Source organism: Chrysoperla carnea, chromosome 1, assembly GCF_905475395.1.
Source record: "Chrysoperla carnea chromosome 1, inChrCarn1.1, whole genome shotgun sequence".
NCBI classification, from domain to species: domain Eukaryota; kingdom Metazoa; phylum Arthropoda; class Insecta; order Neuroptera; family Chrysopidae; genus Chrysoperla; species Chrysoperla carnea.
In genome coordinates, this window is record NC_058337.1 from 81,136,491 (window position 1) to 81,155,259 (window position 18,769).

The 18,769-nt window shown below is 27.6% G+C and overlaps 1 protein-coding gene across 1 annotated transcript in view; it reads left to right on the top strand.

Annotated features, from left to right (window-relative positions):
* The first annotated feature begins 1,824 nt into the window (after window positions 1–1,824).
* The window catches only part of LOC123305697, a 43,312-nt gene continuing 26,367 nt past the window's right edge, over window positions 1,825–18,769 (top strand). Inside the window, exon 1 of the mRNA XM_044887486.1 lies at window positions 1,825–1,893. The gene's annotated coding sequence lies outside the window, so the exon portion shown is untranslated. The remainder of the gene's footprint in view (window positions 1,894–18,769) is intronic.

The window sequence follows — 18,769 nt, forward strand, 5'->3', positions numbered from 1 at the left end:
AGAACAAAATAAAATTTTTTGAATTCTTAAGTAAAAAAATACGATTTTTTTGTTAACACAGGTAAATTAGATCCGATCTTATTGGAATTTTTTTAAAACCCACTAATTTTGGATCATTCTTTTCAGCTGTAATGTCATTTTTTAGATAGCTAACACTTGCTTAATTCTGGGACCATGAACTCCACATTCTTGAAATCCGTTAGAGCTAGGTTAATTTTGATCACAAATTTGAAAAGTATGCCTCAAATTTAATACGATTACATACTTGCCTTAACAAAATTGAATAAAATTTGGATGTGATGGTGAAAAATTAAATTTTTTTGATTCTGATGACGTCATTAAGTTAAAAAATTCCATTTTTTTGATAACACAAGCAAATTTGACCCGATCTTCTTGAAATTTTTTTTAAAACCCACTAATATTTGGTCGTTCATTTCAGCTGTAATGTCAGTTTTTCGCTAGCTATCACTTTATGTGCTTAATTCCGAGACCAGTCTCAATATTCTTGAAACTTATTAGAGCTAGGCTAATTTTGATCACAAATTTGAAAAGTATGCCCCAAATTTAATAGGATTACATACTTGGTTTATCAAAATTGGTTAAAATTTGGATGTGATGGAGCAAAATTAAAATTTTAGATTCTGATCACGTCATAAAGTTAAAAAATTTGATTTTTTTGATAACACAAGCAAATTTGATCCGATCTTATTGGAATTTTTTTAAAACCCACTAATATTGGGTCATTCTTTTTAGCTGTAATGTCAGTTTTTCGCTAGCTAACACTTATGTGCTTAATTCTGGGACCATAACTCAACATTCTTGAAATCTATTAGAGCTAGGTTAATTTTGATCACAAATTTGAAAAGTACGCCTCAAATTATATAGGATATATACTTGGTTTATCAAAATTGAATAAAATTTGGATGTGATAGAGCAAAAATAAATGTTTTGGATTCTGATGACGTCATTAAGTTAAAAAATTCCATTTTTTTTGATAACACAAGCAAATTTGATCCGATCTTATTGGAATTTTTTTTGAAACCAACTAATTTTGTTAATTTTAATCACAAATTTGAAAAGTATGGCCTAAATTTAGTAGGATTACATACTTGATGTATCTAAATTGCCAAAATGGTACTTTTTGATACATTTTAATGAACATCGAATATGTTAATAATAACTATAATTTTAATCTAATTTTATTTGTATTCCATATACCTTCTGCTGATTTTACGCTTACAACACTGGGACTACATAAATTATAAGAGTAAAGTATCTCAAAATCTACCACAATCTTAAGCCAAAAAAATTTCTCAATGTATATACGGAATTCTAAATTAAATAGTCAAAGAATCAAAAGACTGTATATGTATAAACCGGTTACAGACGAATGCGTTTTATGTTGTTGGAGTAAAAATATGATCATGAATAAAAGTAGAGGAAATAATTGTTGATTTGTGTTTGGTTCTTTCTTCAACTTCTTCTTCAATATCACATTGAGAGAGTAAAGAGTTGATTCGTTTTCTGCTGTACACCAGAAGACAACACTGCAAGCCTCCGCAATATTAAAATTCAAATATACGTAGTAGCCGCAGCAGAACAAGAAATAGTGATACCCACACTTGAATGGTTTAGAATGTTTACGATTTTAGTGCCACTAACTCAAATAGTGTTTGTTATTTATTGATTATTGGGATTGATTTATTCTGTGTAAAAAAAATTTTTTAAGTGAATTAATTTTGTCCAAAAGACCACCACGCATGTGTATAGTTTTTTTGTGTGAAAACTCGTGGAAAAGTGCTTTATTTAAAATGTAAAAGTTGTTTCATTTTTATATTTATTTGGGATATTTTAAATGTAAGCCATATTTGCGAGTATTTGGAATAAATTTGGGTAAGTTCTGAGTAAAAAAAAACATTTATTTCATTTACATTGATAGTAAATGCTATTTAAAGTTAGATATAGAGCTTTTTTAATTGACTTTAACTGGATGTATCTTTATGAAAAATTAACTAAAAAACAGCTATATTTGCTTTATTCTGAATTTAAAATTATAAATAAAATTAAAAAGGGTACATTATTTAATGTAAAAAGTTTTTACAAATAGTTTACCGAGATTCAGTTTAATTAAGTTGAAATAAATGAAAATTGATTATTTAGTGCGTAAGTGTATGTGTACGCATATGTATAATATAGATTATAGACTACTGAAAATGAATATCTTTCTATAAACAGCTATTATTAAACCCATATTGAAAACCAACAATGTAAAGACGAAAAGATCATAAACCAAATAGTTTCACAAAAAAAAAATCCTTTGTCATGAATTTTTCACTGACTAAAAATACACGATGCCAAAGTCTATTATGTTCTCTGCTTAACTTAAGGAATCGGGATAGCAAAAAGAGCCTCCGAAAAAGTTGTTATCGCGAGAAGGCGGTAAAATCGAAACAAATCTTCCCTTTTTTAAATTTTTAAAACATTTTCAAATAATTCATTTCAAAAAACAATTATAGTCATTGTATGTTGGAAGACGTCACTATAAAATCTCGCACCACCCTTAACTTAAGAGTGGACTTCCTATTACTGCCTCTGCCTTCAAGTAAGGAAGGACATTGAATATTTCTCAATAATAAAAATGCGTATTCATTACATATTTACTCAAACCGCTAGGGGTAGTGTTCAATAAGGGACCCTTGCGCGATCTCATCAAAGGAGTTAACGGCGAAATAAGCTCCCCAATTCAACTATGAACTAGAGAAATGAGAGTAAAAAAGGGGGAGCACATTATGTATGGAATGACTGCGAATCCGGGAATCCAACTTCAAAAGTAAATAAAGCAAAATAGATTAACGCCATAACGTGTAATTAAGTAATCAAAATGTCCAAATTAAAGTAAAATGTAACAAGTTATAACAGCAGGATTTTATCAAATGTTTGATATCCTTAAAGTAATGTCAATTTCTCTTAGCCGGGAAAACGTCCTTTTCTAAACACAGATTGTTTAAATTTTGGAAGAAAAATAATTATTTGTGAATATTGCTAAATAAAATCTGTAGCGCCACTGAATTACATTGGCCAATGGCAAACACAATAATGTTATGCCCCTTTCTTTCAGTAGTACAGTAACAGATTTTTAAAAAATCGGCTAATAAAGGAAAATGAAAGAGACCTCGCATTTTGCTAAAACCCCATGGAATGTATTTCGTGGTTGCCAAATATCATTAGTAACACATAAATTAGTGGTGTAAATGTTTCTATTTGATAATAAACAATAAATTTTTAATTCAATGAAACGATCAGGTACATTTGAAAAATTAGTAAATAGGCAACTTGTATGACGTAAATGAAATGTGTATAATACATGTGTAACTATTATACATGTATAACGTATACGTGATTCAAGTTGCTTATTTATTAATTTTGTAAGTCAACTTTAACATTAACCGTTTCATTGAATTAATAATTTATTAACGAGCTCGTTTAAATACGAGCGGTTTCATACCTTTTCCTTTATTTGTAACATCTTTAAATGTACTATAGCATTGTATGCCAAATTAAAATTTTTCTAAACAATCGTTTTGACAACACTTACAATAAATCCCTTTTTCTAAAATTTCATCGCCCTGTAAGTATTTAAAAAAACGCTTTTCCGGCTATAAATATACTTAAAAATTATATGAAGTCAAACTGTTACTTGAACCACAGGGTGGTTCAAGTAACAGTAGGTTATTTGAACCAACTTAATACGTGAAGTTCATACTATTAAAACAATTATTATAAAGGCATAATAATAATAATAAAATTTAATAATTTTTAAAAAATAGAGTTAAAATCCCCCCGAAACTTTTCTTCTGATTCAAATGTTCAGGCATAGACTAAAAAAGCAAAGCATGCAATTGTTACCGATAACAATCTGGATCAGATACACTCACAGGCTCGGAATTTTGATTCCAAAAATCATAAAAATGCTTAAAGTTTCATGCAAGTATATGCTTTTATAAGAGAGTTGTCATACGAGTTGTCTCAATGTGATGGTTTTTTGATCTACGAACCTTTTTGATAGCATTCATACTCTTCGTTTTCTTACTTTAACTTATAATTTGTTTTTTCACAGTCATGTTTTCACGATTTCAAAGAATTCTCTTCGTGTGAGGTCTAAACCATAATTTCCAAACTAAATTTTTTTTAAATAATTTGATTCTTCACGCTAAATTATATAATAAAATGCAAAGCGTTTAATATTTACTACTTAAGGTAGTACTATCAGTAATAGACTTTGCATTCAAAATTTAATGAAACTTGGCATAGTTGTCCATTATTATATCATAATTAACCAGTTAAATTTTTAGGGGCCTTCAGAGAACTGAAAAAAAGATATTTAAAAGATATTTTAACATTGATCCTTATGGGAAATCACAGATTTTATTTTATTTCACAAAACTGGACGTTCAGATTTTCAGGTCTCTGAAGGCCCCTAAAAATTTAACTGGTTAATTATGATATAATAATGGACAACTATGCCAAGTTTCATTAAATTCTGAATGCAAAGTCTATTACCGATAGTACTACCTTAAGATGCTATTGTAAATGGATTCATAACTTATTTTTAATTATCATTGCGTATATCCAAAAATTTTTATCTCATTAAACGGATATCCGATTATTAAAATGAAACAAAATCCTTGACTTTAATCTTTACGACCTTTTTTTTTTTAATTATTTAAACATCAACTTAAAAACTATTAGGTATTTTTTACTGTGTTACAAAATAATTTTCTAAAATATTAATTAATTATTTAAATTATAATATAATTAATAATGTATTATTTTTATATATAGAAAATTAAGTTTTAAAAAATATTAAAATTCTAAAAATAATATTATTATTACTTATTGTAACCACAAAAAATAATAATATAATAATATTTAATGATATAATAATTATATTTTTAATTAATTATAGTATTTATTATTTTATATACAGAATGATTCAGTTTTAATAATTATTTTTAAAGGTGTATTTAAACTATTTATTTAATAAATATGTATATATACATTTTTTATAATGAACTTTAGTACTTTGAGTGTCTCTGGTATAGGGCTTTTCATTTACAAAATAATTCTTTTTTGTTTCGGACTGTTTTCAATCAAGTAACGACATATCTTATATTTTCTATCATTGTCAAAAAGCTCTGCTTGATTAACTTTCTAAAGTTGAATAGTTTTTTGACAACTGTCCGAAACAAAAGCAAATCGATGCAAAGGTCTATTCGCATGAGGCATATAATTGAAATTTCCATGGTAACGAAACACCACTTTGGAAAATTCTTTAATAATATTTATCATAATCAAAGTTATACAAAATAAATTGTTCTAAAGTTTAATTTACTTAATCAGAAAATTATTTATTTGATCCTGAATGGTGCCAAAACTTGTAACAGTAGGTTATGATTGGGAATTAAATATCTATTGTTTGAATAATACATTAAATTCCTGTATTGCCTAAACTTTGGCCGAAAATATCAAATCCTTGTAATTTAATTCATTATAACCATATACTGGAGTTCCAATCAAGAGCATATTGCATATTCACTAATAACAAATTATAATTGAATTCCGCTAATAACCAACGAATAAATTTTATTCCACATAAAATGATAACTCATTGGATTGATAATAATTTTGTTGCTCATGAATTTAAATCACTACGGAATTTTATTTTAAATATGACAACTTCTTACAACAAAAAAATAAATATAATAACACATTATATAACAATTATTACAGTACTTTTGCATTGTGTTTTTTCTATGTAAGATGGGGTCAAATCTCACCGAATAAATATAAATAAATTATATTTTATTAAAAATATTACAATTTTTTTATTTTTAAATATAAATATATCCGGTCGAGAAATAAATTAAATAAACTAAAACAAAAAAAAATTTTATTTTTAATATTTATAATGAGAGCTTCTCAAAGAAAAATAGTGATTTTTTCTGAAGAATAATGTTTTTTGTTCTTATTATATTAAATTTAAATTAAATTTGCCGTTAAACGAGGTCGTTTTAATTACATGTGTGTGTAATTAAATTTTGAATTATGGAAATTCTCTTTTGAATTATATTGATTGTCCACTTATACGCCGTAGAATTATTTCAAAATAAATTAATATCTTAGTGAATTGTTTTTAAGCATAAACTAATAAAATTTGCTTATCCAATTATCTAAATAATTTCTGTGTGAAGGCTGTTGTTGCATTAGTTTTTTTTTGCCACAAATTCTTATATAAATGAAAGAATAATTCATCTAAAGTGCATTTAAGTAATTTTTTTTTAAATTAATAATTCCATTTTTTTATAAATTATTAATTAAAAAATTGTTATACTGTTGAATAAATTGAATAAATAAAGCGGTAGTGACATATTATCCTCCATTGAGGCTGTAAACCAACCGGTTTCTATGAAAATTTGCGTTATAATATATTGAACGCCAGCTGAGAGACAAACCATTTATCATTATTCATGTTATTTTATGATTTCCCCGTGCGATAGCGTTACGAAAGCGATGAGTTGACGTCACTGCCGTTTGTACTTATAGTTTAGAAATACCATTTGAAATTGTAAAATTGCATAACAAATAAATTTAAAAAAAAATTTTTTTTTTTTAGTAGTGTTTCTTTTCTTTAATTCTGTATAAAATAAATAATATTTTAATCAGTTTAATGAATTTTAAATTAAATATCGCGTAGATATAGGCATGAATTCATTAAATAGAAATGTAAATATTTCAGACATTTCCTTTTCTGTGTTAGCCCTTCATCCATCGCGAGAAATTTCTATACACAACTGGATGCGTCGTGGTGATGTAACTCAATATTAATTTTTTTACGGGGTCATATTGTAGCAATGTATGTGCGCTAAACTACGCAAATGTGTTAAAATTGAAGAAAAATTTACATTATTTTTAAAGATGAGATATGAATTGATAATAATCATCACATTTAGAGATGAAACTGATAATGCAAGTTGAAAATTTCGAATAATCCTGCTCTTTAGACTTTTTATTTTATATGCAAGTTTTTATTCATAAAGTTTTTTTTTAAATTAAGTCTCTAACAGCCAAACAATCTAACTAACTAACCAATAAATTTGTAAATTTTGCCTATTAGGTTTTTTAATAGAAAAAATATTGTGCGATTATAACATTAAAACTGTAATGGCTTCATCCTTAGACACCAAAGTTTTCTTAGATCCAGTGCTTTATTTAATTAGGCTTAAGCAAGGGCAATCTTAATTTTTTCAATAAAATGTATTGGATAATACATTTTACTGCAAGTATCTGTATCTATCTCTTAATCATGAAGAAAAATTCATAGCGCAGAATCTGCGTTAGCAGCTAATTCCCTCAGAGATTGAAAAAATCATACATTTATCTTAAAATCAAATATTGCATTTTTAGTTTTCCAAGAATATTTATTTCGAAAACTAAGCATCTAGAGAACAAAATCACAAGAATACTATTTTGCCTAAAACTGATAAGAAAAAACAAAAATATTTTTTATTTTGAAAAAATTCAAAACTTTGTACTTTGCGCATCTCCTCGCCTCTTGCTTATCTGTCGATTTTTCTCGTTGACAAACTTGACTTTTCAAATACCAAAATCTTTCTTGATACCAAATTTTATTTAAATCGGAATTAAATTGCGATATTTATAAATTTTCTATTTTCTATTCAAACATCTATTAGGATCGATGAACATTTCCAGAAATTTTTGAAAATTCCATCATTAGTACAAAAACAATATCAGCTTCGGCAATTCGCTAAATGAACTTACTAATTTAAGATGGAAAAATTAAATAAAATTCGATGAAAATAGATTTTTTGCTATTTTGAACTACCATAAACTTTGAGTTAACAGTATCACAGTTAATTTTTCTAATCTGATGAATGATGATTATTTAGACAGAGCGTGTATAAAGACAAAAACAAAATTTTTTATCGACTTTAGAAAGTATCACTTACGCCATTAAAATTAAATATTGACGCAAGGTATATTTTTTAGTTTCCGGGAATTTATATTTACAAAAATTTTTTTGGTTCTAATAGAAAACAGTAGAAAAATAAACATTTATAATTTTTAGTTGTAAATAAAATGTGTTATTTTTTTTGTTATATTTAAAAATATATTTAAGAATTGCATGACCAACAGTTATTACCAAAAATTATTATAAGCGCTTAGTGTTTTTATTTATAAAGATGTTATATCATTTTTTTTCGGTTTGTTAATATATCACAGTAATATTTTAAAGCTTTCACACTGTTTTAAGGCTAGCAAAAATATGATATAATATAATACATATCAATAATTTAGGAGGTACACAAAAAAAGCACTTAGGCATGAAAAGAATGAGAAACACGAGCTTGAAAACGCTCCTTTTCAGAGCTACAGGATTTAGAACTATGCGATAAAGAATTATTTACAACTTTTGGGCGAAACAATTTTTCGAGAACGAATTCAGCAGAAACTCGATTCAATATTTTCTAAAAATCATTTCGGAATGCGGCAACCAGTACCTTGGAAATGGAACTACGATAACAGGCTTAAACGTAATAATTAGATGTACATAAAGAAACCATAGTAACTTACAATAACACTGTTCAAATGTACGAATGAATTGTCTAATAAAAAATAGCCAAAATCTTTTAATGAGACCACTGCTGTTCTTTTTAAGAATTAAGCCTTCAAAGAACGTCCCATGAGATTTGTTATCCGTTCCCTATATTCCTCGGCATTCTAATTTATCTCTCATAATTATGGTTATACTTATTTTAGTTTTCATAATCACTATGTATGGTGTGCTATTAACAATGCGATAATTTGTGCAAAAACTAAAAATTATGCAGGGTCTGCCATTTAATCAAGATAAAATTAGGCTTTAATTTCATTTTTATGTCTTTTCCTAGTTCAGTGCCATTTATCGAAAGTCACATTCAATAAAGGACTGAATTGATGCCTTAAATTCCAATATAAGAAGCAAAGATAATAATGGTTTAGTGTGAAAGTAATTCAAAAACTATTGGTATCCGGTTGATCAAAACTTGACATGATTGAAAAATGTAATACAAAATTTCGATCATATTATTGACGTCTGTAAATGCATTCGTAATTTAATTTTTTTATTTGACTGATATTAAACTAAATTTTACTAAATTTAATAAGCGCTAATTTTCTTCAGCTGAATTGGCTGACTATTATAATATCACCACAAATTTTCTAGAATAGTGCACTAGCGCAAGAAATGTAAAACAATCGATAAGATTAATAATGATTGTTTTTAATTTTACTAGTATAATTATAAATGCAAGTCTTTGATTTTCTTGTCACATTATATACTTATATGCAAGTACATTTATTTATTATGTTTGTCATTTAAAAAATAATTTAATTTTCAATAATTATATACTTCTGTAGTTCTGTGTATAAATAAATAAAATGATCAAGTAATCAAGGTTACTATCTACTACATTTTTGTAAATTTTTTTTATGAATTATTAAATTATAGTTAATTTGTAAGTTTTACATATTTATTTATTAGGAATTAATTATATTTTTTAATGAAAATTTAAGTAGTCAATTCATAGCAATTCAGATGTATGGACAAGTGACGAGTTGGTCTAAATCTCTATTTTTCTACAGTTGAAACACTAAACAATTTTGAAATGGCCTCTGCCAAAAATGATATGTGCGAGTGAAAAAAATTTTAGTGGAACTTGGTCTTAATTTATGTATTGTTTTGTAAAGACACAACTTCGGTAATAGGGCTTACATATACGCAATGTATTGAATTAAGAAGAAAGTTGTATAAAATGATCGCTGGAGATAAAACGATCCTCTTCTGTTTAAGCGACTTTTGCAGTCTTATATAGTAATTTAAGTGGAAAATATATTCCTCACTGGTGGATTCGCGGTCTGTCAAAATTCGTGTTAAATCTGGCTATCAGTATAAATATAATTTTAAGATAGACTCTTTAAAAATTTTATAAATGCTTGGTTTTCAAACCAAACAAAAAATTCATGAAAGATACACAAAAACTGATCTGAACCATTTTTCTTCACCAGTTAGGTTTCTTTCATCATTGACAATTTATTTCGCGATATTCATTTAATATATGCAGAGAAATGTTTTTTTTTGAGAATTCGAGAAATATTTTATTTTAATGCACCAAATTTTGTGAACTTCTCTTGCTATTAAAATTTCATGTCCTGTTCATTGTATGATTTTCGCTTATATTTTGTCAACTGATTATAAAATGGGGAATTTTTTGGAGTAGAAATTACTCTGAAATTGACCTAAACGTTCAAAATACAAGTGTCCAATATTTCTACAATAATTAATAATTATAAAAGTCATTTAAAAAAGATCTCTCACTTTTTGCAAACAACGTAAACTTATAGTGACATATATAGTTTGATGAGACGTACCCAATAAAAATTATTTGCATCTCCAAGATGGGTCCAACATTACAATTACGGAACCCTAAATTCGCACTTGAAATATAACTTAGAAAACTCTACATTACGTAACATTTCAAACAAATAAAAAAAATCAAAATCTGTTCGTCCGAAATATGATGCCACACACAAATAGTCAAACAGGCACACATAGCGGTCAAACTTACCTCTTTTTGGTGGGGTGGTTAAAACAGAGGCGAGAGAATGCAAAAAATTTTTACTTCTTTCTACAGAAAAGTTCACTTGGATTTTATATGTCATCATGGAGAATTTTTGCAAATAAAATGAAAAAATAGTTCTATGGATCAAATAATATCGATAAAACTTAATTAACAACAATATTTTTCGGAGATTCCTAAAAATAATAATTTCACTATTATTTTAATTTTTTTATTTCAAATGATTTTGACGGTATATGCAAACAAAGTTTTTTGGCGCAGAAAAGTCCAGAATTTATGGTTGGGACCATTGTACACATGTAAACTTTTTTCTTTGGGTTCTATTATATTATTCAAACTCTTTAAGCCACTAAAAGTTTATCAGGTTTACAGAAAGTAAGAAGTGAAAATCCATTACTATTTACTACCTATTTAGAAAATAAATTTTCCGTTAATAAAATATCTGTATGTTTCCAGGATAACTTCCAGGATATATTCATTGTTTACTGTCCTACTACAATCAAAACTCGATTCAATACGTGTATTTACAAAAATTTTTAATTATCAACGTTTAATAAAATTAAGTAGGTACACATTATTAATATAACAACATTAATATAATTGTAAATGTGTCCCCAATTTCCTATTTTCAATTCCAGTTCAGCTAGTTTTTTATTATTGAATGACATTTTCGACCCCAAACTACATTAAAAAATTATATATTTATTGAAAATTGATAAATTAATTCTAAACTGTTTATTGTGGTTTATTGTATTTGCTCGCGTTCACCTACAAAAATTACATAAAACCGTTATACTTATTCAGGTTTTTTTTTTTGTTTTGTTATGAGAAAATCCATATTGAACACAAACGAATGATCTATGTGATTAATTGGTCGTTGCTTGAAGTGTAATTATTATAATTATTCTAAATTATGACAAGCATTAATTATTTAATACCTTATATAGATGTTAATTACTAAAAAAAATACTATTAATTATTATTATACATCTTTATTTCAAACATTTAGAAATCTTTTTAATTGTAATTTATTTTACGTGACTTAAAATGTTTAAATAAGTTTTTATTTATATGTTATAAGGATTCTTAATGTTCCAATTCTCAACCATGTTTATCATGAATTAAATGCGTAATCAATTTAGTATAATTATTGTTATCATTGCTCGTGTAATTATTTAAATTCTGAATCAGATTAAAGGTGACATTAAATAACTTGTTTTAACCCTTCGGCCGAACCATATATTTTTTTGTCGCTAAAACGAGCCCAATTCCATGTACAAGAAAACTGCAGAGATTTTTTTAAAGGTAAAATCCTCCAGAAAAATGATGTCGTATTTTTAATAAGAATCGAGTAAAATGAAATTGAAGAGTTGTATACGTTTTTGAATGGATAAGTATTGTATATATGACTTAACTAAAATAGTACGCTTGCCACTTACACACATGCGCATATCTCGAGGACCAAAAATTATACGGCTATGAAATGGACTGCAAATTAGAGAAGAGAAATAGTACAGCTATCTAAAGAACATTACAGCTTTCAAAATGAGTCTTATAAAAATTGGAATAGCGCATCTTCAAGTTTATTTCCTTTGGGAATGATCCTTGGTAGAACTTAAAAGAGACAAGGGAAACAAAGTTACATGCCTGCATATAATATGCATTTTTAACAAAATAAAAAGTGTCGCAATTTTGTTTATTGAGCTTACACAGGCTGTTTTTTTTTTAAGTTGACATATGCTTAAAACTCGAAAATTAAGTTTTATCGATAAAAATGTTTCAAGCGAAAAGTATTGGGTGTGTACTCCATAACTGATAATCGATAGATATGGACACTTTAAATTAGAAAGTTGTTATTGATAAATAATGTAACATTTTTCCGCAAAATGTACACCTTAGGCAAAAACGAACTGAAAAGTTTTACCCAAAAAAATTGATTTATTTCGTATAACTGTTTCTGCAAAATCTAGACACTCTTCGAAAAAAATTTTCCAATAAATTCAATGAAAGTAGTTTACTTTCTATAAAGACCATTTTTGTTCAAATTGAAGGAACAGACGCACAAAGAGCTATAGTTTTGGTATCAATTACTGCCTAAAATATTCGATTTACAAACAAATGTTTGCGTATTTATAAAGAACAACTTTCTAATTTAAAGCGTCCATCTAATGTTTACCAGTTATGGATCAGAGTGAGGTTTTAGTTGAACCTGGAAACTTAGATCGAATTCGATGCCGGTAAAAGTTGTGTGCCCTTGAACAAACATTTTTCTTTTAAAACATTTTCCTCGATTAAATTTATTTATCGAGTCTGAAGCATATGTCAACTTTAAAAACACTCTGTATATTAAAGCTGATGACGTCGTAAATATCTATTTATACAGAACCATTTACATATTTTTAATGCAAATTTTTTACTCGATACAATCAAAAATGAAATAAATAATTGAAAGTGATTAAATATAATAATACTAGTTTTAAAATGAAATACTTATAGCCATTTTAAAAAAAAATTGTCTTTTTCAAATCCTACCAACATAATGAACCCACCTTAAAAATAAATTTTAAGTTCTGAAAGACCTTAATCTTTACAATTTAATTTAACAAACCATTTACACCCTGTACAACTTACAATGAATACTTCAGACACTCGTGTTGATAGCCTTAGCAGCTAAACACAAAAAAAAAAAAAAAAAAAAAAAAAAATAAATAAATTTTAATAAATTATTTATCCTATTGTTATACACAAATACTTATTCTTGTTAAATGATAGTAAAAGTAAAATATAAGTCTTATGCCTACTAAGTGGTTTGTCGACATAATCTGAGACGATTCAATTGTGTGATTTTAATCAAAGCCGTTGAGTGATAACTTCTCGGCGTGGTAGGTAATAAAAAAAATATCTACATAGTTATTTTGTATGTTAGTATGCAAATAATGGTTGAACGAAATACAGGTTGTCACTTATATATCTTTCTAAAGTAGATTGTAACGAAACGAATATAACTGATTAAACGAATCACAGAATTATATATTCTTCATTCATACTACAAATTTAATTTTAATTCTCAAAAATTCATTGTAGAAATAAGTTTTGAATTTCGACTGCCTTCATTAGGTACTTATGATACGGACATGAGCTAAATGGCATCTTTTTCATAACATCTCAACAAAAGATCCAGAATCGTAACTTGTTTTCGAAAATTTTTATTAAGGATTATGTCGCATCGTAATTCGAAAAGAGCTTTGGCCATTTGGAGATCGTTTAAAACTGATTTCTGTATATTGATATACGTTTATTAACAAAAGCTACACGTAGGTTTCTGCCCATTCCTGTTTTTTTCTTCAGGGAAAATTTCTTTATAAGATACTAACCGTTTCCCGATTCAAATTAAAGAAGAAAAACTATTTATTTATAGTCGTCATCTCCCTTATCCTTTCCCTCTGAAACACTCGCAATATAACCAATGCTAACTTTAAAAACAAATCCACCATATATTATCCTTCAATCCAGTGGCCCGCCTCCTAAACACAAGCTTCTATCTCTTGGGCAATAAGACAGTCTTTGCCTTATGAGCTCAGACCGTTCGCTGAACCACCTGCACTGTGTGTATTCAATATACCATTGGAATATCATAAAGAGCCTAAAAGCCTAGATGTTTCCCTCCTAGGCAGTGACTCCTGACCTTAAGTATATCAAGAAAGCACATAAAAAATTTGTTATATTGTAAACTGATTTTTGACAACCGAGAGTATCAATTTTTTATGGATATTCTAGGAACGAATATATAATTTTCATTCATAAATTCAAGCTCTGTTACTTATATCTTTTATGCACGTACACAATGAGCATAATAACTTTAGAATTGTAAGGCAGTGTTATCATGAACAGATGAATACATTCAGCTAGCTCTCCAACTACAAGGATTTCCTTATAGCATCCTATACATTCCAGATACAAACAGATAGTGAAATATACAATATCTATGTTTTTATGTAAGGCATTATGGATGGGCGTTGTACTATGCTATACCCTGGTAATATTTTATATTACCATATAATGTAGAGACATAATATAGAAATACGTCTTTTGTTGTTTGAATGTGGGATGAACTTAGAAATATCAAAAAAGGAAACAAAAAACAATAATGTTATTATTAAATTCTATTTATAATTTAATATTACGTTTTGTAGAGTTGATGTAAATTTGGTTGAGAATTTTGAAGTTTGATTCACTCTACTAGGTATTTAGTGGAGTCTACTAAATTTTAAAAGTCCAGTCACATCTCTAATTTATATGACTCTACTAGGTCCAACATTAGTTGCTTATGGGTAAAGGGAGAATTTTGAGGTTTGATTCGCTCTACTACATAGTGAATACATAAATATTGTTTCATAACATTATAATCGATTGTCCTTGTTAGTAAAGTGTGATAAAAGTCGCAGAAACGAAACAATGAAGTTCGAAATTTTACAATTTGCATAAATAATATGCATTTTCTATTTGCATTTTAAATTGACCGTAAATATACTAAATTCACAATTCGGTTAATAGTGATGAAAATGATTCCAAACTTGTTACTCGGAAGTTTTTGGGGTCGCTGGGTGCCACCTAAACTGATCATCAGAAATTTATTTGCAATTCTGGTGCGAGTTCAGGACTACACTTTTTTAAATTCACTCCGACAATTCACTTTATGTAATTCCATTCCCAATAAAATTTGAACCAGCTCTATTATAAAAACAAAAATAACATGTTACAAATATTGACCTTCATTCAATCAATATATTTAAATTTTAATTTCTAATAAGGTAAGAAGTTTTTCTTTGTCCAAAACGACTTTGCCATTGTCCATATTTATAATTATATATAGAATAAAAAAAGTTTTCTCTGCTTGAATACATAAAACAAATTCTTACTAAATACGGTTAGAAAGTTTTAGATTCGTTTTTATTTTGCATTTTTACTTTACATTCATGTTGACCTATAAAATAAAATATAAATAAATAATTGGTTGATTTTTATATGGGCGATTAAACAAATTAATATAACTCACTTACTCATTGAGTACAAATGATAAATAAATAATAGAGTATTTAATTGCATGCGAATATTTTTAAGTAACACAATCAGTAATTAACATAAATAATGTGATCATTTTCAAATCATTTTAAATACTTTCGTCTTGCTGATGCGGGAATTAATGTTTTGGTGAGGAAATTAAAAAAAAAGAAACGAATTTTTTCTCTTCCCTAAACTTAAATACTTAATTGTTTGTCGACTTGCGTCGAGAACAAGAAGTAAGCCTCAGCCAAAATTCCTCGCAACCCCCAGAACACTCAGATTAATATTTACCAAATCAAAAAAAAGAAATATTAAACAGTGTCACTAAAGGGAAACATCCCGGTCTGAAAATAAAACCGAAACAGATCAAACTGCGTGCTAGGCCCAAAGATAACGCCGAAGGCGATTACCCCCCAGAAAGTATTAACAATACAAATAAAAAGTCTACGTTTAAAATAAAAAAAATATAAAGTTTGTTTATTTCATTAATTCAAAAAATATAAAATGTTTTACATAACGTAATTGAACTTGAAACTTACATGAAATTTCACATGTTGAATTTAAAGCCAAAATACAAAGTTTTTGAAAAAAACATCTTTCGATATAACTTTAGAAAAAAATTAACATATCTAAATATATAATAAAATGTTACCTGTATGTAGCTTGCGATCACTGTGAATCCAGCTCCCTAATTTACATTTTTAAGGGGCTGTGCTCACATATGAGATTCGAAAAGTCACAAAAACACAGGTAGAAAAAACCAATATTAAATTACACAATTTTAAATAATTGAAGAGTGTCTATTTCACTCTTCAAACTGTGCGTCTTTCAAAGAAACGACATTTCACAAAATATTTGATAACATTGTCGTATTGCAAATAAATATAAATTCTTATTAAGAATTAAAAAAAAGAAATATTAAAATTTAATAAATTTAATTATATTGCCACACACTAAAGGTGTGTTAAAAAATAAAGTGAAGGCATGATGGAATAAATAATTTAGATTAATTATTCCAACATGTTGTTGCTGTGCCAGTTCGAATTTCAAAGAGGTAGTTCTTAAACATGAATCTAGTTAGCTGCGTTTTTTGTGTACCGACTGGTGGCAATAAAAGGAACTAAAGTTGAAAAAAAATAAGGTACAGTCGCAGACAGAGTAAACTTTTCAATACAATATGTACCGTCACAGACAGATTTAAAGTTTGATATTTTACATTATTGTTGCATACTTTATTACTAATTAATTAATTATAATTAGTTTGCCAACAATTTGTAACACTCCCCCGCCCTAAAAAAATTCGAAGAATAAAGAAAAAGAGAATAAAGCGGAGAGAGGAGAGAAAAAAAAAAATTAATTTTGCACTATTTGTGGTTGATAGGGCTTCAGGTGACTAACATGCACACGAGATAAAGTATTATCATTCTCGTCAAAAAGCTCGACCGACACTGGTCCAGTAAAACGTAAAATTCTTTTTGGACCTGAATATCTAGGTTGAAATTTACTGTCAGTATCAAAGGTCGCACGATACTTAGGAAGCTTCACACAGACTATCTGATCCACCCTGTATTTAACATCTACAGTATTACCTTTACGTTTATTTATAATTTGATTCATTTTAACTAATGCTTGTTTAACCTCTTCATGTGTTGGTGGTTTATCTGCCGTAAAATAATTATAAGTTTCTAGCCCTAAATCCAAGGTGTTATTTAAACGTCGTTTAAAAAAAATTTCGACTGGAGAAGTTCCAATAGAAGTATGATAACTATTGTTATATTGAAAAGTAAAATATGGTAAAACTTTAGTCCAAGCTTTATGCTCCAAGGCATATTGCTTTATAATACACGCCATATTAATTTTTAAATTTCTATTTAATCTCTCTGACATATTAGCACATGCGTGATAGCTTGAAATATAAGCTGCTCTAACACCATGATTGAATAAAAAATTTTTGTATTTTTGGGCCACAAAACATTTGGCATTATCACTAACAACACATGCAGGGTAACCAAATTGCATAAAAGTTTTATGAAGAAATTTAATAACCACTTCCGCCGTTGCCCTACGTGTAGAGTATGTAATAGCAAATTTACTAAATGAATCAAGAATAACTAAAATATATTTCATTCCACCATCCAAAGATGGAATTAAAGGACCGATAAAGTCTATGTAAAGTTTATCCCAAATACCAGTGGGAACCGTTGACTTTGTGTGCACATTTGTATTTTTATTATAAGGTTTAAATTGTTGACAAACTGTACAATTTTTAATAAATTCTACAACTTTTTTATATAATAAATTATGATAAAATCTCTTGGCAATTTCTCTATACGTTTTAGTTACAGCACCATGCTGACCATATAAAGAATTATGATAATATTTAATGACATATTCAAGCATTGAATCTGGTAGAACTATTCGTTTCAATTTATTCCGTCCAACTTCGCGCAGCAAAAGACCGTCTTTAAGTGAAAAGTTATTAACATTATGGCCATTTTTTAATTGATCCATTATGAATTTACACTGATTACAATTCTCTTGTGCAAGCTTAATTGAAAGAAAACCCTGAGGTTCAGTAACTAAAGTATTTAATAGAAAAACCGGGTCGTTTTGTAAAGATTCATCCTTGACCAAATTATTATTGTCAACTAAAGATGGATCTTCACCCGAATAATTACTACCATTATCATTTTTTAATAAAAAATTATTTGTAGAGAAATTACCATTCGAAAATAATCTAGATAAACAATCTGCTGCAGTATTATCTATGCCCTTAATATGTTTCGGTGTAAAATTGAATTTTGACAGTGTCAAAATCCATCTCGAAAGTTTGTTAAATTTTTGTGGTGAATTAAAAAGATACACTAAAGCATTGTTATCGGTTTCTAAGAAAAAATGTCTATCGACAAGGTAGTCACTAAAAGTATTTAATGAAAAAATTACAGCTAAAAGCTCTAACTCATAAGCGGAATATCTCATTTCAGCGGGATTTAATTTTCTAGAACAAT